The 25,483-nt window shown below is 38.7% G+C and overlaps 1 long non-coding RNA gene across 3 annotated transcripts in view; it reads left to right on the forward strand.

Annotated features, from left to right (window-relative positions):
• The first annotated feature begins 8 nt into the window (after positions 1–8).
• LOC111565896 (uncharacterized) overlaps positions 9–25,483 on the forward strand; it is a 40,141-nt gene continuing 14,666 nt past the window's right edge. The window contains exons 1-3 of one of the 3 annotated variants that reach the window (XR_008601686.1): positions 9–166; positions 4,554–4,700; positions 10,912–11,275. This is a non-coding gene — a long non-coding RNA (uncharacterized LOC111565896). Of the gene's footprint in view, positions 167–4,553; positions 4,701–10,911; positions 11,276–25,483 lie in introns of those variants that run through there. The other 2 variants (XR_008601687.1, XR_008601688.1) reach the window with 2 other exon arrangements.

Raw genomic sequence — 25,483 nt, forward strand, 5'->3', positions numbered from 1 at the left:
CACACCGGGAGTTAATTAGGCGGAGGGATCTCACGAGGTTGTTGTGATTTTGTTTTCCGGCTTCTAATTTGAAACCTGTTCAGAATATCCCAACAGCAGCCTGTATCCTCAACTGTTTTACACTGTGGAGATACATTGCTGCGTCTTTGTGGAGCTTCAGTGGCAGGTTTGGGAACGTGTTTTTATGTTTCATGTATCTGTTAAATGTTCAACGTTTCACATATTGTAGGCCCGTTGTGTTTGTGTATGTATGTGTAATGGCTGCCAGACAAATTTTCCCCTCATAAATAAAGTCAAAGGAGTAGGACCGAAACAGCTCAAGCGTATTTGAGTTCCGTCCCACTAAATGGTGTGACGACAGACGCTTACCTTCAGTTTTGTACAGGTGTCGGACCAGCAAGGCAGCTCACTAACACACTTTTTCTTTTATTACCAAAACGTGTGTCTCTGAAAACATTTAAGGTGATAAATAAGCTATGTAGCTGCTGAATGTGTCCATTTTAGTTTAACAACGAGTAGTTTAGAGGTTTTCTGAAAGTTTCGCAAGGTGTCCGCTCGGTAAAGTCGATGACGCCTCAAATTTATGCAAATGAGCTGCGGGCAGCTCGCGGCCGACGTGACGTTCCTTCGCTTGTAATGCAAAACAACATTACCAGAATGCGTTGTGGGGCATTTCACATAGACAGTCAATGAAAAGCATTAAAGTGGTGGAGCCTGTGGACACATACTGTAACATTTGTTAAACTAAAACAAAAATAGACCCATTAACCCATTACCCATTAATGATGATTTTGAAGGTGCTTTGGTGTCAGCACTTTTTTGTAGAGGCTTTGGAGTTTGATCTTATGAATTATTTGTGTTTAATGTTTGAAATGTTTAATCTTGTGTCTTTTTTCTTTTAACATTGATGTAACCCAACACATCTTTGGCCTGCTCTGGGACTACAGGTGGAAATTAGCACTTGTGCTATAACCTGGCATAATGCATCTCTCCCCACGGGGTTAATGTTGTTTGTGCGCTGTCCCATGGATCAAATAAATAAAATTTAAAAAAAAAAAAAAAAAAAATAGATTCAGCAACTTAAAAGCTTATTTCTTGCCTCAGCTATTTCTAGAAACACATTTTGTAGAACTGTTTTAAAAGACAAAGTTCGCCAGTGAGTCACCATGTTGGCCTGACATTTAAAGCCGACTGGTTTCTGGTGAAGGTAAGCACCTGTCATCACACCACCCAGTGGCCCGCTAGTGACACACCTATCAAGTATGTGATGTTGAGAAAATGTATAAAAATGTCCCTCTGGACATGGACCATTGCTCAGAGTATTCTCTGATGCTGACCCAGTGCTGTGCAGAATGGTCTGACTACAAGTCATTATTATTCTGCTATGTAGGGGGAAAATGTTCTGGCTTGTTTATATTTCGCAACACTGATTGTACTGATAGTGAAATTGTTTTGGTGGGACATTTTTATGCAGTCACACAAGCATTGTGGTTAAAAATAAATAATTCACTGAAAAATATAGCAAGGTTATCTTACCAAACTGTCGCTTTTAGTTATTGTTTTATTTATTTCCTGTTTTATTTTTGGCATTTTCTGTTGTGTGTTTGTACTTACCCTCTGTCTCAGATGTCTTTACATTTCCTAGTCATTTTCTGCTTTCCTGTCTGTGTGATTACCTGCCACATTCTAATGCACTCCACCTGTGTGTGATTGTCTTTCTTGCCCTAGTGTGTATACATACACCTCGTGAGTCTTTTGTGTTTCATTGTTTCTTGCTTTTGTTCATTCCATGTTTTTGTTCATTTTAGATCTTTGGTTTATGCTTGCCTGCACCCTGTGCTTTTGTTTAATCTGGGCTGTTGTATTTTATCAGCTAAAGATTAAAGCTTGCTCCATGTCTGCATTTTGGGTTCTTCAGTCTTTGTTTTTCCATGATACTGAACAATCCAAGTCTTCGTTAAAACTTGACACTTTCTGTAATAGTAGATTACAAGCGTGGAGGTTGTTCTTGTTTCCCATAGTTCAGGAAATGGTAGTACGCAGATAGTGGAAGGAAAGGTCAATTCATCATTTTATACTTCTCCATACTATGAGATACAATTACACAGCACTGACAGTCTTAATCAGTATTGTGTGAACCTGTTTAGTCCGAACTTGAAAATAAAGGCTGTTTATTTATATGTAAAAGTCCAACACTCCAGCTTTAAACTAAATAAGAAAAACAATGCTACTCTCAGAATTGTATGCTAAAAATGATCCCCACTATCACTATGTGATACTCAGGAAATCGCTGGGTTTATCTTTGTAGTATTGTACAATCTTGGCCTCACTATGTGAAGTTCCCTGAGATGACTTGCATTGTGATTTGGTGCTGGATAGGGTTCGATTTAAACAGATTAGATTAAACTGAAGAAAGGGTTAGGAGTTTCCTTTTTGCAGTGGTTTTCCACATTTGTTTCATTTTTGTTTCCCATAATGTTGCTTTCACTCTCTTTGTGCTTTGCCTTTAGGGGCCAGCATAAAAATAGGAAAAAAAAAACTCTGTCATTTTTTGCACTCCAGTTTTTCCACTGACTGAACAAAGGAGACGTGCTAATTACAAAGGCTTTGGGAGTGCTCATATGGAGATTTTGTAACTTGCTGATTTCAGCTACAGGTTAGGATCTGTTCAGCTTCTCATGAAACTGAGCAAAAAGGAAAAGAAGTTATTTTCTATAATGATAGATAGATAGATAGATAGATAGATAGATAGATAGATAGATAGATAGATAGATGTGCATAGACACACACAGCAGTTGTTGTGGAATTACACAGTTAAACCTTCCTTTATAGTTCTAGACTTAACTGTGTTAACTGTGTCTATCTGTCTATCTATAGATATAGATATCTATATCTATCTATAGATATCTATATCTATCTATAGCTATAGATATCTATATCTATAGATAGATATCTATATTTATGTAGATATAGATATCTATCTATAGATATATAAATATCTATCTATAGCTATATATCTATAGATAGATATTTATATATCTATAGATAGCTGCTGCTGCTGAATGAATGTAAACCGTGTGTGTGTGTGTGTGTGTGTGTGTGTGTGTGTGTGTGTGTGTGTGTGTATACATACGTGTATATATATATGTGTGTATGTGTATGTATGCAAGTCTAGAACTGTAAAGGAAAGTTAAACCGTAATCCCAAAACAACTACTGTATAAGGGGAAAATCTGCTGCTTCAATTAAACTGCCACCTTACTTACAGTAGCAGTAGATATGGCAGTATTATTACTGTCTCAATTGTTTATTCATGGGGTCTAATGGTCACCGAGATAGAAATTCTGTTTTTGCATTTTAATTGTAATTGTTTTTGCACTACAGCAAAGCTTGATTTTTGCAGTTGTCATCTTATAACCGAGAGTAAAGCTACAGTGATCAAAATTTAAACTCTGTGTTATCAGTATTTCTGAACATATATGTATTTTTAGATTCACCTTCTCATGATACAGAGGTGGCATGTGAGTCTGTTGAGCTGTCCAAAGCTGACAGTACAAACACGGTCTGGGCTCAGTAAAAAGACAATTGGCCTTTTGCCAGTGTTCTTTCTTTTTCCAGTTTGGCAGCCAGATGAGTCACATTATAGCTGAAGGACATTGGTCTCATATTGAAGACAAGAAGAATATTCTCTGCTGTTTCCTTGTCTCTGCAAATAAATGCGTACATTTTCAACAAATGCACAATGAGCATACGTAGCATGTCCTTTATATAATTCATATTCAGTTTTTCTCTTTAAGATGGACTAAGACTTTATATCCGATCTTTAAAGACATTTCTTTGTTCTTTTTACATTAACAAGCAAACAGTGTTAGAAAAATAATGATATGATGTTAAAAGTGCACTGTATATCTCTGGGTGTTAGTGGGAGAGATACAATCCCTTCACATTTAGTCTGGCACCTGCATATGCATTTGTTTTTGCTTGAGTGTGTAATTAATTATTATCAAAGGCAAGGGGAGCCGTTTATCCTGCTAACTTTGATCCATCTGTGCAAGAGCCTGACATGTGGAGCTCACAGCATGCATTTTAGATTTTCTGTGGGGGGAAAAAAAAAAGATGAATTTTTTTCAAATTAAAGTCTGAGCACATTTAAACAGTTATTTTCGATCATTTGGGCTTATAAGAGTTCTATTGGAGTCATTTGGGGACATAAAATCAATTTGTTTGCTTTGAATTTAATGAGGTATTTAATACCAGGGCACCTTCTGTCTTCTGTTGTTGTCAGCAGAAATGGAAAATAAATTGAGGTTCAGACATTTGGGACATTTACAGCTAAAAGCTCTCTCCAACCACATATGAGCATCAACAGACAGCACCATTTGAGGAGCTCAGAGATCCCTTCACTTCGGCAAAAGAAAACCGGTTAACCTCTGAGGTTTTAGAGAAACCCTACAATTTTCATTGTGCACTTGGTCCAAGAGAGGTTCATACAGCTGCTTATTTTTCCTTTTAGCTGATGCTGTTTTCTACTCTCTTACTGTGTGTATCAAGCAGGCTCTCAAGCCCCAAGAACTGAGGGTGAAATTGAAGCTGATGTATGCAGACAGGAGCCCCTAAGATGGACACAACACCTGCCTGGTAGCTTTGAGCTCAGCACCTCCCCAGCACTAACTGCCTCAGACAGCCCCAGCCAGAGATGAGGTACGTGTGTGTGTGTTTGGGATGATTGTTATACAGCAGAGGGCCCGTTAAATGTAAAATGAAGGGAGCGAACTGGGAGTGTGACTCAACCAGGGAGTGGATTTCAAAGCCGACAGCTTCCATAGAAGCTTCATGACATCCATTATTTATTGAGTTCTCTTTGACACATTCAGCTGCTCCTTTTACCTGCTGCTTTTAGATAGCAGAGGAGTGCGTTTCCGTCTCTGAGCAAATTGATGCAATCAGCAGAGAATGTAGTGCACAATAGATGCTCTCAATATGACAAATTATGTGATTGTATCATTTTGTTACATTTAAATGCATGTTTTTAAATGCAATTATTCTGTGCATCTCGCTCTAGTGTGATGTGACTAGTGGTATGTAAAGACAAAACTCAAGCACTTTTCACTTGAATTACTAAAACAAACATCACTGTTTAATATTCTGGGGTACAAAGGAATTGGCAGTTTGTTTTTTTTATAAAATCTGTTTTCCTAAAACTATCCATTTACTTAGGTAGACTTGTCAAGTCTCCTTTTTTTAATAGTACTTATTCAATGATACAGCTTCAGCAATATCATATACATTAAATGAATAATTGCAGCTTGTGTATTGTATGACAACTGATTGCTGATCCGCTAAGCTACCAATCAATTCTGCTGGTCTTTGGTTGCTAGAGTGTAACCTGTGAAGGGCTAAGAACTGTGCCAACGTGTAAAATATATACCAGTGGACCACAACATTAAAACCACCTGCCCAATACTGTGTAGGTCCACCTGTTCCTGCCAAAACCTGTCTGACCCATTTACGCATCAATGCCACAGACCTTTAAAGGTGTTCTGTGGTATCAGGCACCACAATGTTTGTAGTAGGTCCTTTAAGTCCTGTAAGTTGGGAGGTGGATGTTCTATAGATCAAACTTATTTTTCAAGTACTTCTCACAGATGCTCCATCAGATTGAGATCTGATAAATTTGAAGGCCAAGTCAAGACTTGTTCATGCTCCTCAAATCATTCCTGAACAATGTTTGCAGTAGGGCTGGACCCGAATATCCGATTATTCGGTCCCGACGGTGGTATCCGGATATTAATTTTGAGATCCAAATATTCTCCTCCCCTCCCCCGTCGGACAATGTCGCATGATCGGATTTCGTCTCGTGAATTCGCCCAGCGTGTCCCCCCTGTCAGACGTTACTATACGAACCGATCCTAATATTCGCCTCCCAGCCAGCGCTGTCTTCCCATGGTGCATCCTGTTGCCATCTTCTTCCAAAGTAAAGTTTTCTTACATTGTGAAGGTTTAGTCCATTGAGTCGATTGATGGTATTCTCATTGGTAGACAACAGGGATACTCTGACTGGTCTGCAGCCATACAACCCTATACACAGCAACTGGCGATGCACCGGGTATTCTGAAATCTTTCTATGATAGCCAGCATGAAGGAATTCATCAGTTTGTGCAACAGTAACTCTACTGTGGGCTCAAACTACACAGGCTAGCCTTCGCTCTCCCAGCGAGGCCTCTGTGACTATGACCCTGTCGTTGCTTCACCGGATCACTTTTGCAAGATTCTAACTACTGCATGCTAGAGTCATCCCACAAGACCTGCCCTTTTAGAGATGCTATCACAATTGGCCCGTCTCAGAGTTGCTCAGATCCTTCCACTTGATCGGTTTTTCCTGCTTTCTACACATCAACTTTTAGAACGGACCATTCACTTACTGTCTACTACACCCCACTGCCTGACAGCTGCCATTGTCACAAGACAATCAATTCTAATCATCTTTAGTAGTTTTAACAACATGGTTGATCCATGTATCTTACACCTTTTATCCATTGTTGGACCTTATTTTTCACATCAGAATCATTGTATTTGTTTCTTAGCACCGTTTGTGGTCACCTCATCTGCTCTGCTGCTTCTTCAACTAAATATATTCTAACTTGTATTGCTATTCTAGAGAGTTTGAGAGAATGACAGCATGTGTATAACACGGGGTGTGTTTTGTCAGTGCTCTGTTTACCAGGCCTAATAACAGTTTCAGCTCTTGAGAGTTTAGGGATCTGTTCAGCAGTTCATGCATATTAAACCAAGCTCCAAGCTTTGGGAGCTATATAACAGGAGCATTAATACACAAGGTGAGGTTTCCAACTGTAGGTGCAACCGCTAACATGCTCAGTCATTTTTGTTTGCTCATACAGTTTCTCGTTCCTTTACACAATACCTTAACTACAAGGCTCTGTAAGTTCGAAGATGTCTCCTCCTCTGTCACTCTGTTGGCAATGGGCAGGCTTTTTAGCATGTACTGTAGATGGTTCTGCTTTCAAAAGCAAAGCTATTTTGTGAGTCAAATGTTTCCATACCCTGATGAAGACGTGCTGAGCTTACACTCAGAGAAAACTGTCCCTCTTGGGAGTCAAATGAAGGAGAAAACTGCAGAATGTTCAGCAGCGAAAAGAATTGTACAACATTTTTTTTAAATTAAATGAAACACAGAGGTTGTTATGTAGTTAAAGCATCCCACAGCACAGCTACCAAACCACCAGACCAGAAAGTGTCAAACCCGACTTTTGTAGCACTTAACCTATGCAACGTTATTTGCCCAGACAAGACCCTTCACAAACATTACACCATGACACTAGTTCTCAAAAGAAGGAAAGTGTTTTCACAGTCCACAGAATTCATCACCAGTCAGGCAGATTGTTGGCCAGCCTCTCTCCTCTGTCTCTACCTGTCATCTCGCTGACTGTTCAGGAAAAATTACATGATGGCAACAACCTCGCCACCATTTCCTGGTTCACTGCATACGTCTCCGCGCTTCAGTAAATCTTTGCTGTTCATTTTTGGTACAATTTTAACTGGCTGCTGCTGAGAGGCGAAGATGTCAACTGGCATCCCGGCAGCAGCTGCAGGTGCGGCACATTAACCACCTTTCCGTCTGCGGCCTGCCGCCTGAGGCTAATGTGGCTTGACAGAAACATGCAACACATAAAGATAAATCAGGGCACAGTGGTGATGAATGTTTTCTGCATCATATGTAAATGCAATGATGCTGAAATATTTTTGCTACAGAGAGTGTGAAGCAGTTAAATGAGTTGTGATTAGTAAAAACTCCATTGTGTGATTACATAAAAATAATGTACAACATTATCATAAGGTTCCTTCTAGATAGTAAATGCACTTAGTAAGGAAATGACTCAGCAGCTAATAGCTTTGTGATCACTTATTATAAATGCCATCACAGTGGACTCACAATGCCTGCTAGTCTGTTGGGAGCTGGACAAGCAAGATCTATTCTATTAAACTGTGCAATGTTAATACACCCTCATTAGAGCAAGCTTTTTGCACAGGAGGTGATGCAATCGTCTGTGCTCCCACTCTCAGCAGCCCTTGGCATTTCAGCACAGTGGGCACAGATTGCAGTCAACTGCTTTTTAATCTTCTACCAATTTTCATCAGTACTACAGGGTCTGGTTTTCTAGAGTTCACTCCAGCTTGCTACCAGCCAGCTAAGTGACCAGCGTTTTGATCAGCCAAGGAAAAAGAAACCGTAAAGAGACATGCCACCCCATTTGTGAAACATTTTAGGGCCTCTGCATTATCCTGTCTTATGCAGTATCAAATTCTGTGTCAAAACAAGCTCTCCTATGAAAAACGTATAATGTACATTGGAGAATTTATTGTATGTTGCCCGTGATTTAAATTTTTTTAAAAAATGTAATTTACTGTGGCAAATTCCTTATCAGTCTGCCTTTTGTGTAAATATAATAAAGCCAGGTGTCCAGAGATTTTTTTTTTATGAGAGATTATTTGTTTTGACTACAGTGGCCTGCAAGTTATAGGACTGTCCGTCTTTGTACATTTTTGATGGAGCATGTCGCTATTTGAAACAATTTTGGGAGCTCTCTTGTCACTTTTACTTATTTTGTCCTTTCATATTTCAAGAAAAATGGAACGATAGATTTCTAAAACCAAGGTTGTACTTGAAAATTTCCCCAGGGAATGATGTTTCTTGTCCTACACAGCTGGCAACCATAAAGCAAGCCCTTCTGCAGCACTGATATGTGAGAATTTGGATAACATTTTACCACACTGACATGCTGAACTGCCTCACTGTCTCCATGTATTTGCTGTATATGGAGGTCATTACAGCCCACTCCACATCTCACAGTCACTTGGTGTAAATCTTGTGAATATATGCTGCTGCAGATCACCCATATCCAATATCTCTCACCTTGCATCCATCCCCAACAGACGTCACCGTCAGAATATTCAGAAAATCAGTCCAGGTAGTGTGGAAACGCCTTTTGTTACTGTCACACATTATCACAAGATTAGTAAATATATTAAATCCAAAGGTGTACTGTGTGATATGGAGTATATAAAGAACGATAGAGCTCCGCCTGCCCTGAGCCAGCTAAAGAAAAAAATCATTTTTTAATGTGTCAAACAGTGGGTTTTCCAGAGTGTGTAGGATCCTGCAGTATGTTGTTCTCTGATGAGACTCATCCCATGTTCATCAGCATTCCCAAAGACAGGGCACAGCATCAGGGTGCATTATGCAGAGTCAATCAATTTTGCATTTGCTTGTGTGTGCAGCTTCTTCGTTCCATCACTATTCCCTGTTGTCATGACAACATTATTATACATTGCCGTCCCCCTCAAAAGGAAACGAGAGGAGGTTCATCGTTGAGCTTTAACACTTGCTAAATTGTCGTAGGTGTGTAACTTGACACCCTGTGAGTGCAACATGGACCACCACCGTGTGTTCGGTGTGTTGTATGTTTTGTCCTGCGTGGAGTTTTCCTCAGAACATTCTCTTGTATTTTCATCACCAGCATTGGTATCATTAGCATTGGCATCTTAACACAAGCACAAGCTCTAATCCAGAGGCCAAGCTTCAGCTCCGGTGCACTGGCTTAGCGTCAGTCTTATAACAGATGGGTTTTTATTACTGTTTCATGTGCTGAGACGCCAAGCTCACCCAATAAACTGGCATGTGCTCCAAACTGTCCCTCTGGTGAATTCATGTGTCTTATGAACAACAAGGGGTCTGCTGCACTGTGCCAAGTTGTAAAAAATCTGCTTAATAGCAGGACAGAGAGGCGATCGGGATGATTCCAACTTTATAGTGATGATAAAAGGCTGTACAGACAGAGGCTGTTTTGTTCCAAGCCTAAAAGTTGATGATGTAGAATTTTCTCTCAGAAACTTTAGTATCTGAAATGCAAAACTACACTTTTTTTACCGTGTCCTGGCCAGAAAGAGATGTGTCCTATCCACATTTTGTTAGAATACGTGATACTGTTGGGGACAGTACTATCACAAATTCATAGCTCTCAGAAGTTTATTGGCAAATACTGGGGCCATGGGCAGAGAGGGATTTTGAACAGAGATAAGAACAGATTAGCTCACTGAGTTTTCACTGCTGTCCATAATCACTCCATAATCACAACCCCAGACAACAGACAAATACTCCTTTATCTGCTGACTGTTCTTCCCCATTTGTGCAAATATAAGCTTAAAGCAAGTTAAATGAACTGAAATGGAAACTCTCTATAAGATGGTGTATAGCAATGAGAGGACTATCAATTTTTCTTTGGCTCTAAATTTGTAGTTTTTTTTGTTGTTTGGAAACTAAAAACTTGTAAAATATTGTGATATTCTAATAGTTTAAGTTTTAGTTTATTTATATAGCACATTTCAACAACAAGGCGATTCAAAGTGCTTCACAAGGACATTAAAACAGCAGATGAAAACACAATTATAAAAAGAAAGAAAATACATTTATAAAATCATTAAAAAGGTCATTAAAATTTAAGGATGCAGAAGAGTAAAAGGATCAAGAACAGAAGTTAGGAAACAAGGACATTTTAAAAGTTACACTGCGGAGTTTGTCATAAAATAAGATTAAAGTAACTGTTAAAAGAATTTATATAAATAAAGGAACTTACTGTAGATTTCAATCAAAAAAATAGGGTTAGGGGGTTAGTCATAACCTGGTTACTCAAATCCATGTAAACATAGTCACTGTTTATGGGAGAGGTTTACTGAAGAGTCCATCCTTACTTGAGATTCTACTGTGCATAGTAACACCACAGCAGGACCACATTCAGGATGTTATTTATTGTTTGTGTTGATGTTCTTGTGTTTGTGCGAGTGATTGTATGCTGTCGTTCTTGAATCCCAGTTCATGGTTGTTGGCTGTCGGCAGGTTGGCACAAACAAGGGGCACTTGGTCCACATCTGCCAACCGTCCCCAATACAAAGCCTGACAGTTGGCATTTCAGTGGTCCTCTAACTACTCCATTTCTCTGGATTTGGCTCTGCTCTCCAGGACGAAAGCAGAAGACTGGAAAAGCTTAATCTTCATTCAAACTGTGCATGGAGTCATTCGCATGCAGGATTACATATACGCCTCGGGGAGATATGAATTATTTATTGTGAGATGCAAGATTTGTTGGTCGTTCAGCTCGTTTCATGCATGCACTGATCATAAAAGACCAAATGTATAAACTTTCACTAATATTTGGCTGAACAACAATTCAAGGACAAAGACTGTCTTGTTCATTGTTTCCCTCTGCTCCAAGCAACTGCAAAAGTAATAAAGCTTTCTGCAATCAAAGATTTGACAGTTTTTTTTTCCTTTGGCATTCCAAAGGTGCTGTTTCTTAGATGACTTCAACATCACATAAAATCCTATGCTGTAAATATTAAAATTAAACCTTCAGAAAGAAAATGTTTTGGTACCATAAGTTGAGAATGGAATAAAATTACCAATGTTTTGTGGGCTTTAGAGGGCAAAACAAAGAAAGAAGATATGATGAGATGCTGGTTTTAGGCAGTAGTCTCAGTGTCCAAGTATAATGAAAATAAATGGTGCAATATGTGCTAGACAGCTACACACTGGGACCGGCTAGCAGGAGAACAGTGAGCAAGAATCCAGGCAGTAAAACCTATTTTTAATACGTAGTTAAAATGTTTTGTTGTGAACTCGGGGGACTCGCTTAACACTAGAGTGGGGAAACATAAATCAAGCTTCACTGTGTATACTGTAAGAGCTCATTGATTTCTTTCGGAAGTATGAAATTTGATACCATGGAGTGATGGCAAAATATGAATAATGTATCAGGATTTGAAAGAATTGTTAATTAAGAGAAGTTTAAAAAGAGTATCTAGATGTCAAGAAAACTTTGCTCAGGGGAACTTATTAGGCTTACAGTGAAAGTATTTGTGACCTCATTTCTTTTTCTTCTTCTTCTATCATACTAATAGATTCCACCCAAAATCTTGTTAATTTTGTCCCAAACAACCTATTTGTACTACTGTATAAAGAAGTGATGAGTAACAATAATCGTAAAAGTGTACTTGTGGATTTATTGAAAATATACACGTCTTGTTAGTGAGCTTGTTTTAAAGGTGAAAAGGAATTTAGGGATTGATGCATGCCAAAACAGCAGCAGCAGAATCTCAAAAGGTGTAGATTTACAACTGTGTTATATGTTTGATTGAGATCTTATTGTTTGCATTCAATGTAGGCAAATTATAATGCTACAAAAATGTTCTAATAGAGATGTTAACAGGATGCTGTGTTTGCAGTTGTATCTGTCCTCTACATGTGGACTGTACACACTTCGACAGGACGCCAAGAAGCATTAAATTCTGTGCATTTTAATCCCATCATAATGCTATGTGGCTCAGCAATATACCCCTCAGGTTTCTAGCTGAAGCAAAATCCCTGTTACTTGAAAGATACGCTCCTGCTTTTCCTTTACTCGTGCTTAATTTTACCCTTTTCATGCAAGAATCTTACAAGTCCCGAGTTGTTGATGCCTTCTTGTAGTGTCTGCATTGGAAATATGCTATAGATAGCTGTAAAAATGCCAGCACTGTGACAACACCATTAGTACAGATGAGGAGCATTGAATGGTAAAACAGAGGCGATCATTTCAGAAGGCCTGCTGCTCTGCTGACAGTCTGATTAGCCTTCACTTCCAGGTATGTAATGGCCTGTCACTGCTACTAATTCATTGCACAGTAGAAGCAGGGCAAACCCTCCTAACTCCTTCTTCACCCTTACAAGACATGTTTGGATTAAACATGGTCCTTTGAAGTAAGGAATGATTTGACGTATAGCTACAGTATGTATGGTCATTCGCATATATTTATTTATGTGCAGCGTTTATTGTCTGGACTGAATTTAATACCTTTTTGTTAAAGCTGGTTTGATGATTTTATTATTGGGAACGTGCAAACAGGCAGCTAAATATGTGTTTTGGATTTAGATGTCTATGATTGAATTTAGTATTTCTCTTCAATGTTATGTTTATCTTGTTTAACTTCTTGTGACACTTCATGCTAACTGTGAGTAATGTAATAATAACTTTGGCACTTTACTATAAAAAACATGAAATTAGGTACGAATCAGGCTAAAGTTATGTGACATTATGTGACATAGTTTATTTTGGTTAGATTTCCAGAAAAGAAAATCCTGATAATTGCTCTACTTAAACTACCCAGAAAAATATTAATTGACTGAAGCTTCGGTTGGTCCACTTTGCAACCACAGTGGGTAAGCACTGTTAACTTCTTGAGCCCCTCACCCTCCTAAACTTCCATGTATGTGACTGTGCATTATTTTGCAGCTTTGGCCAAAGGTATTATGTTTTTTGGTTGTCCCCCTGTTCCTCCACCTCATTGTTGTCAGCGTTCAATATCTCGTGAACACCTCCAAGGAATTATTGTTTGCAAATTTAGTACAAACATTTACTTAAACTCACTGATGACTTTGATGAGATTTTGGTGCTCAAAGGGTCAGTACGACTTCACACAGCAAGATTTAGTACACTAAGACACAATTTGACAAAAATATCTAATAGTAATAGTAATGATAAAGTTAATATATTTAATATGCAAAAGGTCAAAGATCCATTTCACTGTGTTCTCACTGCTAAAACCACATTTATGTTCAATGCCATAATTCAGGAACAGAATGTCAGATTTTGACCATATTCTGCTTGGCGGATACTAAATTGGTGACACTAATCTTTCTACATGTTAAATTCTTCAAAGTCTTAACCACATACAGTTTACTTTATGAGTCTGAACAGACATGAATGTAAACTGTAGCTTGACTGATTACCACATGTAGTTCTTTAATGAATTTACAGTTTAAATTAAAATAGTTATGTTGAATTGTGCTATATTGTGGCCTGTGGACACATTTTAGACTTGCTTTTGTCTTGTACACAAACAAATGCATAGTTTAGCTTCCTCAAGCCACCATAACTTATGCATAAATTATTCAAAATCTGTGAAAATAATTCCTAAATTGAGCTGCTTATTGTCTTATACATAGACATTGTGTAAGGAAATGTCATATATAAATTGTTTCGAATTAGGAGCTCACAAACAGAAATGGTGGCGCTCTAAATGGCAACCATCAATGAAATGTTTTATAATGTAAGTGAGTATTGGGAAGGTTATGAATCTGTCAGTCTGCCAGTTGTGATCCTCTCAGCCCTGGAGGCTGTTTTCAGTCACTGTTAAGTCTAAGGAAAAATGCAAACAGCAAAACAACAGACTTTGCTTTACAAACAGATATTTGTTTCAGTATGTTGCAATGTAAGTCTAATTTTAAGCAACAGTAAAGAATTGTCATATGGATGCTAAGATAAAAGCACACCAGCGTAAAGCAAATGTATTTTGGAAAGAGGGTGTAAAATGTATTTGTGAGATGCTGGTCTGTTTGAAAGTTGTGATAAAACATCACGTTTAGTGTTTTCCTCTGGAGCAACACCAGAGAACTGTGGTGAAAGGGAGGAAAGGGGTCAGAAGAAGAGATGCAGAGCGCAGTAAAAGATTTTGAGATGATCCCAGTAAATGGAGGTTGATGAAATGATGGAGAAGCATAAAGAGGAGAAGGTTGAGAGAAAGCAGTTGCAAAGATGATGTTAACAAATAGGGCAGGAGTGAAAAAAGGAAATTGATCAAATGCTGGGCTCATGGGGGCAAACGTAAAAACTATGGAAAGTTGTTCTTTTGATTAGTCTATAAGCCACAGAGTAATTGGTATATGCTGAGATACTACCATTTATTTGTACATTACATGTGTTTACCAAACAGATAAACACTTTTGCCCAAGCTAAAGTTTTGAGGGGGAACCTTAATTTGCATATAACATCATCACTGAGCACCTTAGATATTCTGCTAAGTAGGCCTCTGAGGATGAGTTTGATATTAGAAAATGTAATCAAAAACTCATCATATCCAAATGAAAAAGCAAACAGATTTGGACAGATTTTTGATTTAGCACATGGATCTGTTGCTTTGCTTTCAAGCTTTGAAATCTCTGATCAAACATCCTGGAAATAAAGTTAAATTAAAGCTCATTTCTCCTCATAACCTCCCTCAATGTGCTGCTGTAGTTTGTGTGTGATGCATTATATAGACCTTTCTGTTTCTGTTTTGGAGCAATAACATGCAAGTGTCCTTCATATTCATCTAGTCTATGTGGACGTACGTATTTTGTTTTTGAACTGCTGCATGTCGAATCAGATGTGAATGGTGGATGGAAGCGCAGCTCATAACAATAATAGTCGCTCATCTTGTATATAATTCACATGATTTCCTTAAAAAACATCCTGTGTTCACTCTATTGTTGAGAGAGCACACGCAGCCATGGCACAATGTACAGTATGAGGTAAAGCCCAGATCCACCCTGAGCACATGAACAGAGTATAACGTTTCTTAAACCCCAGAGGGCGACTCTGCAGTGAGGTCAGGGAGGGTTGAGCTTCACCAGCCTTCAGCCACTGTGACATTTCATGGGTTTAAAAGTGTAAAGTGTGTGTACGTCCCTGTACAGCTGAGTTTACTCTCACTTTCTGCCTCACAATGGTGCTTTTACAACTTTCTAAATAACACTCAAATTATGCATCTAGCAGAAACCTCTCAGTCATAGAAGAAAGGAGGGAAAATTTACTGACAAATCATAAACCATGACTCACTTTCTGTTTTCAAGTCTCACCTGCTGATTGAACCCTTTATGTACAGAACCAATGGCATGTCAGTTAGTTTTATGTCTAGAAATGACAATAGATCCTTTGCAGTGTCATTTATAATGTTTTGTAGTTGAGTTGATCCGATTATGCCAACCCCAGGAGCTCAAATGTAACAGCCTAGATGGCACAGCCACAGAATAGGCTGAGGGCTTACAGGGAGAGACACGATGTCCCATAGGAGGACGCTGAGCATCTGTTTGTGATGCCATTACAAAATGGATTGCACAATCTTTGCCTTTTCTGTTGTCAAAGAAACAACAGAAGTGGCTCGATAAGAAATGAATCAAATGGACCTGCACAGTGATGTTTTTAGGTGGGGAAAAATGGCAGGACAGCAATGAACAAATGCAAAACAAGAAAATGACACAATGTGACAGTGTGCTTTTTTAGAAACATTTTCCATGCAGCATATTTCCAATAATAAACACATTCTCTAGATTATTCCAGCTGCTGTGATGTTCAGTAATTCTCTCAGACATACCACGCACCATCCCCTCCACATAACACAAACAGGAATAATCAAAGCAGCTTTCTTGACAAGCATTTAGTCATTTATTCAGGAAAAGGACTTGATGTTAAATTCAGTTGTTTTTTACTAGTTTGGTTTGGTGTTTGGTGTAAGACAGTTATTGGGCACCAAATTGTTTTCTGTTACGCATTGACCCACATTTTTCCACTGCCAGCAGGTGGGGCTGTACTTCATTTGCCCCAACTGACCTGTTTCCTCCTGATACACTATAACAACTGAGGTAGCAGTGAAGCATAGTGATACCATACCAGAAATTCACAAGTGATAAAAACTGGAATGAGTCAGACTGTGATTAAAATGGAGAGTTTGCCTGTCCGTGACACAGAATACAATTCTGAGATGTTTCAAAACCCCTAATCATGTGGTTGCTATGAGAAGCACATTCCTGCACAGTCGTGACCATGAACAACACGGATTAGGGGCTGAGGATCACTGTGTGATGCCTCAATTGGAATACAGTCTGTCTGTCTGCATACCAAACAGCTAATTCTGTGGCCTGCGCTCCAGTGAATTCTCTCACATAAAGACTTCCGTCACAGTTTGACCTGTAGTCATTGTAGCAGCTGCTAATGTCAGAGTGTGACTGTTAACAGGAGAAACCAACTGGATATTATGATGCCTTTCAGGGACTTAACTGTAAGCAGTAGAGAGAGGAAAATCTGTTTTCATAAGAAGCGTTATTATATTGTGTATTAATAAGGCTCATCAAAACATTGCCTTCAGTGTTTCCTTTGACTTTCAGTTACGTAGCACAGCTATCTACGCTGTAATCAGTTTCAGCTAACTGGATTTTGTTTGTTGTCTTGATATTTCAGTGTTCGTTTTGCTTTTCTGCTGCAGTGCTTCACTAAATGCTGTTTATACTGCAGAGAGTCATGCTAATCTCCTGAACACTGGCCAATGTCATGTCAATTAATAATATAGTACAGGAAAGATCTGTACAAATAAGGGCAAAAGAAATAGACATGATTACAGACTGGTGTGTGGCAAATGTAGTCAGCGCAAGTGTGCCGTGTGATGGGTCCACCTCACTGGATTCAGACTTTTACATTGAAATATTCCTGCCCACTTAATGCTCTTAAAACATTTCTCTCACAGCATATTTGTGGCCCAGTCTTGACACATTTAAGCGTACAGCCTATACTTAAAATTCACCCATGTTTATATGTGTGTGCACATGCTCAAACATAAACTATCAGGCCTACATCCAGCAGAGCTGAAAATCTCACACACACAGTCAGCAATCCATCAGCAGGCCTCTGATCTGCTCATTTGAGATAAAAGGAGTCAGGCCAGCTCTCCAGGGCATTAAAGAGCACTAACACCTTCCACCTCTCAATTCCCCAGCATGTAATTCCTGTTAGTGCATCTCAGAAAATACAGCAGAAGAGTCTCAGATGTATTAAAGCAGCAGCGTATGAGCATAACTTGTGTGACTCTTTTTGAATAATGTAAAGCTTAAATTTGAAAATGGCCTTTAAAAATGGAATACCATAAAAAGGCAGTGAGAGAGAAGCAGTAATCAAAGGCTCCTTTACTGCAGAAATAATAATTTCAGCAAGTAGTTTATAGTTATCATTACAAAACACTATTCTTTTTATATTAAATATTTTTATTTTCTCTCAGGTTGAAAGCTTAAGCGCAAACATGAACTGTCTTAAGCTGTTTACTATGCAGTAATGAATTACATTTTTTGTACATATCACTAGTCACACAGTGCATGCAAACCTTTATTTTGATATCAGTGCAGCATCATTAGAACAGTACAGCACACATAATTACTACTAAGTTATATAGCACCAACTTTAACTTTCAAACATTTCAACCAGCATATTGATTCACTTTAGACCAGAAAAACATAATTTAATGGTCGTGCGTTTCCGTCTCTGACATGCATGTATGAGTCCACTACATGCCCTCCTGGATTTCTGTTTCCCAAATACAATTTTCAGTATATTTGCCGGTGCTGCTTGCTCTACCATTTCTTTTCTACAAAAACTGTGCCATGCTGCCCAAAGCTGAAATTTTCAGTTACAAGCACTGACAAGATAGCAGTCGGTAAACATCAAACCTAAACTTGAGGCTTGAAGAAGTCTCAGACCTGAGGAAGGTCAGTCACTGACCACTACCTGCACTGTTATATGAACTTATCAGGGTGGTGACAGGGTCTCTTCAATTGCAGGTGTAGGCAACAAGCGCTGTCAGACAGGCACATCGTTGCTTTTCTCAAGCATCTCTAATGGTTATGAGTCTGGGCCGACGGTAACTGCTGTGAGCCTGAGATTTCTGGTGCACTTAACCTTGAACGGAAACAAAGACACAATGAGTACAAATGATAATAACAGATATTCTTTCTCTTGATTCATCAAATTGGAAAACAGCTAAGTGTGACTTATTGTCTTCTTCAGTGAAACATCACATCCTTTGCCATTTGTTGCCATGGCTCACCTCCGGCAGGTTCATGGACACCTCAGCAACGGTGGCGTCATTCACTGATCTCGCCACAGTGGACAGACACTGCGGTTGTTGTAACACTCAATCGATTAGGATACTTAAAGCATATTTTCTTTTTCATGCGCGAGAGTAAAATAAACCTCAACTGGAAGGGAACGGGTTAACAACAAGATCAGGGATACAAAATAAAGATGTGTCCAATCTGGAATGTTTACATCAAGAGCAGAGTCAATGAACCATGTGACATGGAGAGCTAAATATACACCAGCTCACTTCTAACCAGACTACATCACATAATATCAACGATATAGTAGGAATGAGGAATGAGGGAATGAGGGAAAGAAGGAGGACGAATCTTAGGATTGAAGAAAAGCGTTTGCAGGTGTCAAAGCAACTTTCCACTCGCTAACTGTGACTCTAAAAACTAAAGTGATGTGTGAAAATGAAGCTGTTTCAGTGTGACGGTTCATTGCACATTCGGCAGGTGCCAGGTGCACTTTAAGCACGTCAAACTGTAATAGTGTTATACAACATGCGGGGTTATTTTACTGATAATTTTAGCTCAGCAAGCTGCTCACATTACTGCATGGATTGTGCACTGCTTTTATCAAACTGATAATATCATTTGAATCATGCAATTATTCCACCTGCAAATTCTGGCAAATTTCCACAGAACTGTGTAATAAGTAGACCTCAACTAATTAATCAGTGATCATCTCCACAGCTCCCTAACCTTTGCTTAAATCAATAGCTGATGTTATTTCCTTCTGCTAATTTTTCCATGTCCTTCTTTCTCCTTGTTTGTGCGAATCATTACATCTCTTATACGAACCTCTTCCACACACTGCAAAGAAAGATATCATTATTTTCACATATTTAATACTTGCAATCTATCTTTGAAAGCTGATGCTGCTGTTACCTTTTACCTGCTGGTTTGCTGTTTTTAATTCATCCTGATACCCTTCACTAATCCTCCTTGTTTCTCAAATGTCATGATTCAGGAAAGTGCAACTCAGCACTTCTGAGAGTAAATAGAAGGACAATTGGAGCAAACTTTTGTGTAATCCTGCTTCTCTATTCATCTTATTTCTTATCAAAATAAATCTTCCTACATAACCTTATGTATGCCCTTGAAATGTGTGTCAGTCATTCAGTATAGGCTTTTATCAATTAGTTGTGGTCTTTCTTTGATTTTAAGCAGTTATTTTGTAAACAAACCTAATGCCTAATTCTAGGCAGGACTATGTAGCAAATCTATATCCAGTACGTCCCGTGGCATCGTAAGTATTTAGCTGCCAACTCCTATGTTTTACATTAACAGTATATCACACACAGTGTCTTCAGTTCCTTCATTTTAGAATCTTATTTGAAATGAAAGATAAGACAGTAAAGAAGAGTTTGATCCTAGCCTGATTTTTCCCCTGCGTAAACTGATACGCTTAAGTACCTTAAAGTGGTCATTGGTGAAATGCTGCTGGAGCGCACCACAATGATGCTGTCACTTCTTTTTTCAAAGTGAAGTAATAGAATATTCATAATTTGCATAATCCAATTAAAAAATAAGATGTATTATTTAAATCACAGTTTCACTTTATGCATTAGAACATTCTATTTTAAACCTTGCAGTTGGCTGCTAGTAGCCTTTGAGCAGCACAGTGAGTTAATTTTTGTTGTACCTGGCTTTAACGACTAAAGATGAAAAGGCAGCACAACATCCTTTGATCCATCATTCGCTCTTCTGATATTTTTCTTATTTGTGATGCATTTACAAAGACAGATTATGAAGCCAGCCTGTTAACTTGGACAGCTTGTACTGCAGTCACAGTTGACCTCTGTCTGCACTTGAGTTTTTCCTCAGAATGGATGCTTTAAATGCAGCTTAATTTGCTCAGCACAGTAAGCTAATTTAATCTTTCAAACCTGAAGTGCTTGTGTTCATTGGCCTGTAGTGTTTAGTACCACACTAATTACGACCTAATACATCAATCATCCGATACTATTTAGGTAGATTTTGGCTAGTAATATTCTCAACATGATTGAACTGTTCATGAAGTCAGTATAGCATTTGATTGGGTGGTTTGATAAAGTTGGCTATTATATACAAAATCTACACTACTCCCCCCTTTTAGAGCTTCAGAAGCATGTAGGTACTCTGTTATAATGTACATTTATTAGATGATAGTACATCATGAATGTTCTCTTAGTGAAATCCAAGATCTGATTCCATTTCCCTCTCAGCACAAAGTATCTACTTTGTGTTTTCAGATGAGTTTGAGACTCCTTTCAGCTGCAGAGGGAACAAATTAGAGGCGCACCATTCAAATTATATCTAATTGGCAGCCCGGTCAACTCCTGTGTGAAAATCCAATACCAGATCTAATTCAGCCGCATTCTTGTACATCTCTCTTTCATCCCGCAAATAAAGTGGCCTCGAATAAGACGTGATAAAACTCATACATTTTAACAAGTCCACTCAGGCAGCCTTTCTCCTCAACAGGCCTGTTCACAGATCCATCGCCTGTCCTGCCCCATCAAGCGGAGCACAACCAGACATCGCAGGGTTAATCAGTGTCACTAATGGAGGGCTGAGCTGCCTGGAGACATGGCCATTACAAGTGGAAGAAGGGATCATGGGGTATAGGATTGTAGAGTCAGGAGGAATTTAAATCAGGCATCCTTCATGGTCAGAGGAAAGGAGAAAGTAACTGAAATCACAATGAACAGCTTTCACTGGAGAGGCTGATCTGAGAAAGGTGATTGCAAATTTAACTTATGTTGATTTGAAAATAACTTGATGTACTGTATATCTGCCATCAAGCACTGTAATGGGAATTTCCATTTCTTTAGTTAGAGCGTAGTTGTGGAAAAGATGGAAAAAAAATTGACCATTAAATACACGAATCAGTTTTTCATTTCCAAAACCTTTTGTTGACTTGGCAGCCTTAGTAAATCCAAGGTAATAATCACAATCAGAATCACCTTTATTGTCAAGGTAAGCTGGCACACACAAGGAATTGGCCTTGATGCTGTTGTGCATTACCGTCAATGTGTAGCAACACACAGAGGCAGCCTTCTGCTCTGTTATCCTACGGTTGGTTTCTTTTCTTTAAAAGTGATATATGTAGCAAATACACAAGCCATGCAATTCTAAAATACAACTAGCAACACTTCAGATTCTCACCTGTTAACAAGTTGTTGTTTTTAATTAGTTCCATTTGTAAATGAAGAGAAATGCAAAAAGGAGACTTTTGTCAACCTTCCCATCCAACTCCCAGTAGGATAGGGAATATTCATGTTTTCCAAAATGTCAAATTATTATTTTAAACCAAAGAGGCACTTTTTATTCACCCATGTTAAATAGTTTTTCAATAACAGAACGTTTCTTCTGATACAACTGTGGTTTGAGAGCAAAAGCTTAAGAATCACAGCAGCAAGCCAATGATGGCGTGAAGCACAAAATTACATTTGTATTCAAGTACAGGCCTGTCAGCAAGGACAGCCATCCTATAGCAATTAAAATGATGTCTTTCTCAGTTAAAGGTTATTTATAAGACATACTGTATGCTTTGTGTGCTCTGTGTTGCTCTTATTAATAAGCCAAGGAGATGAACCTTCTATGACGGTGCTGGTTGTTGAGTATTGAAGGGGTGTCACTACGATGCAAAGTGGCAGCAAAGAACCAGTAAAGCAGTAAGTCCACTGTGTGCAGGTGGTGTGCTAGGAGAGCAGCATTAATCTAAATCAGTCAGACCAAATTACCTTTACCCTGACTTGCTGTGATAATTAGTTTAGACAGCAGACAATGATTTGGAGCAAAAACCTTACCTACACTGGCTTTTTTTGGCCTAGCAAGGAGCTCAAAGCACGCACTGAGCAGACATATCCTTTAATATCACCTTCTCTAAAAGATGTTTCATTTTTGTCAGTGTGTATAGTTTATATTCACTCAGCTCCAACCTGATGTGAGTCTCTTGTGTTCAACTTGAGCGACTGTGAATGAGAGTTCAATAAAGATTCCTCCAACCTGTCAGATGCACCTCCTCTGGACTGTGATATTGGCATGACGGCTAATTAAAATGACTTGACCCATGAAAAGGACATGTCCGGCATCAATCAGTGGGAAGAAAGATTGTGTAGAGACTAGTCTACTGACAGGGTGGATCAAATGATTTTTCTCCATAAATCAGGAGGATAGTGACTGATGAATATGTGAGACTATCCTGTGTATGAGTGCATGGAGATGTGCGGGATGTGAATTTTGAAATGATAAATGCATTAAGAAGACCAAGCCAAACACTCCATGTGTCCTGCTAATAAGCATTATACATTCTGAAACACTGAAACTAACATCCATACTGTTAGTTTCAGTGTAGCAGAGGTTTTGCAATTGCATTTTTCATTTGATCTCTAGAGAGAAGGCCTTCGCTGAGAAAGCTTCTTGTAAGTGGAAAAGCTGCACAGGTTTGTGCTCATTAGAAACAAGAATATGTTGCCCAAATGCAGCAGTGATTTAGTTCTTTTCAACAAAGAGCAGAGTGCTATGGAGTAAAAAAAACATTTCATAATGAGACAAATTTTTATTGATTTTATTCTTTATAGGAATTGGTGATGAGATTAAATTGTTTAAATCCAGAGTAGACTGGTTGGTGATTCATATAGCATCTATGTCTTAGCTGGCTATGTAGTTTTCTCTTGTAATACACAATATTACATATTTTACCAAAAGGTTTCCAGACATTTCAATGATCGGAGGGCACTTGTTGATGCAGGAAAAATCTGCTGAGCGTTTCATGCTCCTGCTGTTGTTTCACCTGTGCTGCTGATGCCCACAACATGTCTCTTCAACACAAATCTTGAAATACTCCAGAACTTATCGGGCATCACTGATACAGTATTTTCCGTCATATCAAACTGTGCCACTCCTCCTTCCTCCCACTTTGCATTTTTATTTTACATTCTGGCTATATGAGGTGAGATAAATGGTACTTCATTTCTATGACATATCACTGTGGTATAGATTGAACTGGTAGTGAATCTTGTTGAAGTAGGGGGAATGTTGAGGCCACCAAGGTGCATGATTCCACCTCGCCTGTCACAGCTCTGTATGCTGGAGTCAAATATAACTTTCTTTATTCTGTCCTTTTTCTTTCTTTTTTTTTTTTTTCTTTTGCTGGTCAGATATCCCCTGATGGGTTGTCTTCTGTCAGACGATGGGAGCAGGCGGTGGGGTCCTGAATGGTGGTGGCTGGAGTAGCTCTGCATGTGCTCACCTCTTCTGACTAAAAACATGCAAACTGAGATTTTTGTGCTGACTGGAAGGATTACAAACTTGCTGAGATTGTTCCATAGACACTTATACTGAAGGCTAATTTTAATTGCTGGCTTGTTGCTCATAATGTTGTATTTGGGGATAACTCACTGTCCCAGGAACAAGGGCCTAGACTCCCTACATTTATGGGTAAGGAGGACAGCTGGCATAGTGAAGACAAGACGAGACACTTTATTTATCCCAAGGGAAATTTAAGAGGTAAATTTGATGGGAAACTTGCCAATTTGCTGAAGGATTTGGTCGCTGAAGAAAACATATGAACAGTTACCTGTACTCACTATAAAGGAATGCTGTGTAAGCTTCAGGATGCTGTAAACAGGAAAAAGTTGACATTGTATAACTTGAACAAACCCAGACAAACACATGCTGTCAGCTAGAAATGATTCCAATATGCTCCCTCGGTATTCAAAAGTCCATTGTCACGCATCCACGAAAGTTCATTATTTTTGCTGTCAAGAGACCCAGTCACTGTCACGGCGGTTCAAATACCTTGTTTGTCAAAATGCTGCTGAGTGATGATTCACCAATTAAGCCACTAAAAGATCAAATGAATGTCCTTTCCAGTTTATAGACCTGAATGAAGTCAAGAAATTTTGTGTCATAAGATGGAACCTGCCTCAGTGTTCATAAATAAAACACTGTTGACTGCTCCTTTAGTGTTAGAATGTCAGTTTTTGACCATGGGATGTCCTTTACTTGAGTCATGATGGCAGCAGCAACTGAGACATACAACCAGCAGAGTATAACACAGCATCTAAATGTTGGCAGAACTGTCTTTTGCTGAATTATCATATTTAAAACAAGTACACCTGCATAGCACCAAATGACAACGGACAAAAAATAAACTGATATTCACAGGTATATAAATGCACCAGCCTCTACCATAATCTGTACAGAAAAGTGGTGTCTGTAGTAAGGGCTACAGTTAATATCAACATTATGTCAAAAGGTTAAAATAACACAGAAAAACTCGTTCCCAACCCTCCCTTCCTCCTCAGTCCACTTGGCTTTGCTCCAATGAGGCTGATTGAAACCACCAGATCCATGTCAAGACTATCATGGGCGCCTCCATGACAATACCGATCCCAGGAAATAAGCTCAGAAAGACATCAGAAACAAGAAGCAAACATGGCCAATAAAACAACTAATGAAAATAAATTCAACTGAGGTGTCAATCAACTAAATAGGATTTAGCAGATCAGCACACTAAAAACAAACATTAAATAGACGATTCAGCTCAGTTAGTGTCTGACTGCATGTGGGTTTATTCCATTTTAAATCGGGCTTTCTGCTCAACCATTTCTAATTTCCATGAAAGTTTTTAATCATAAACTATGAATATTTTTTCAATTCTGTGAAACTTTGGATTGATATACAAAGTTATTTCCAAGATACTTTGAAAATAATTATT

This window comes from Amphiprion ocellaris, chromosome 5 (assembly GCF_022539595.1).
Source record: "Amphiprion ocellaris isolate individual 3 ecotype Okinawa chromosome 5, ASM2253959v1, whole genome shotgun sequence".
Taxonomy (NCBI): Eukaryota; Metazoa; Chordata; class Actinopteri; family Pomacentridae; genus Amphiprion; species Amphiprion ocellaris.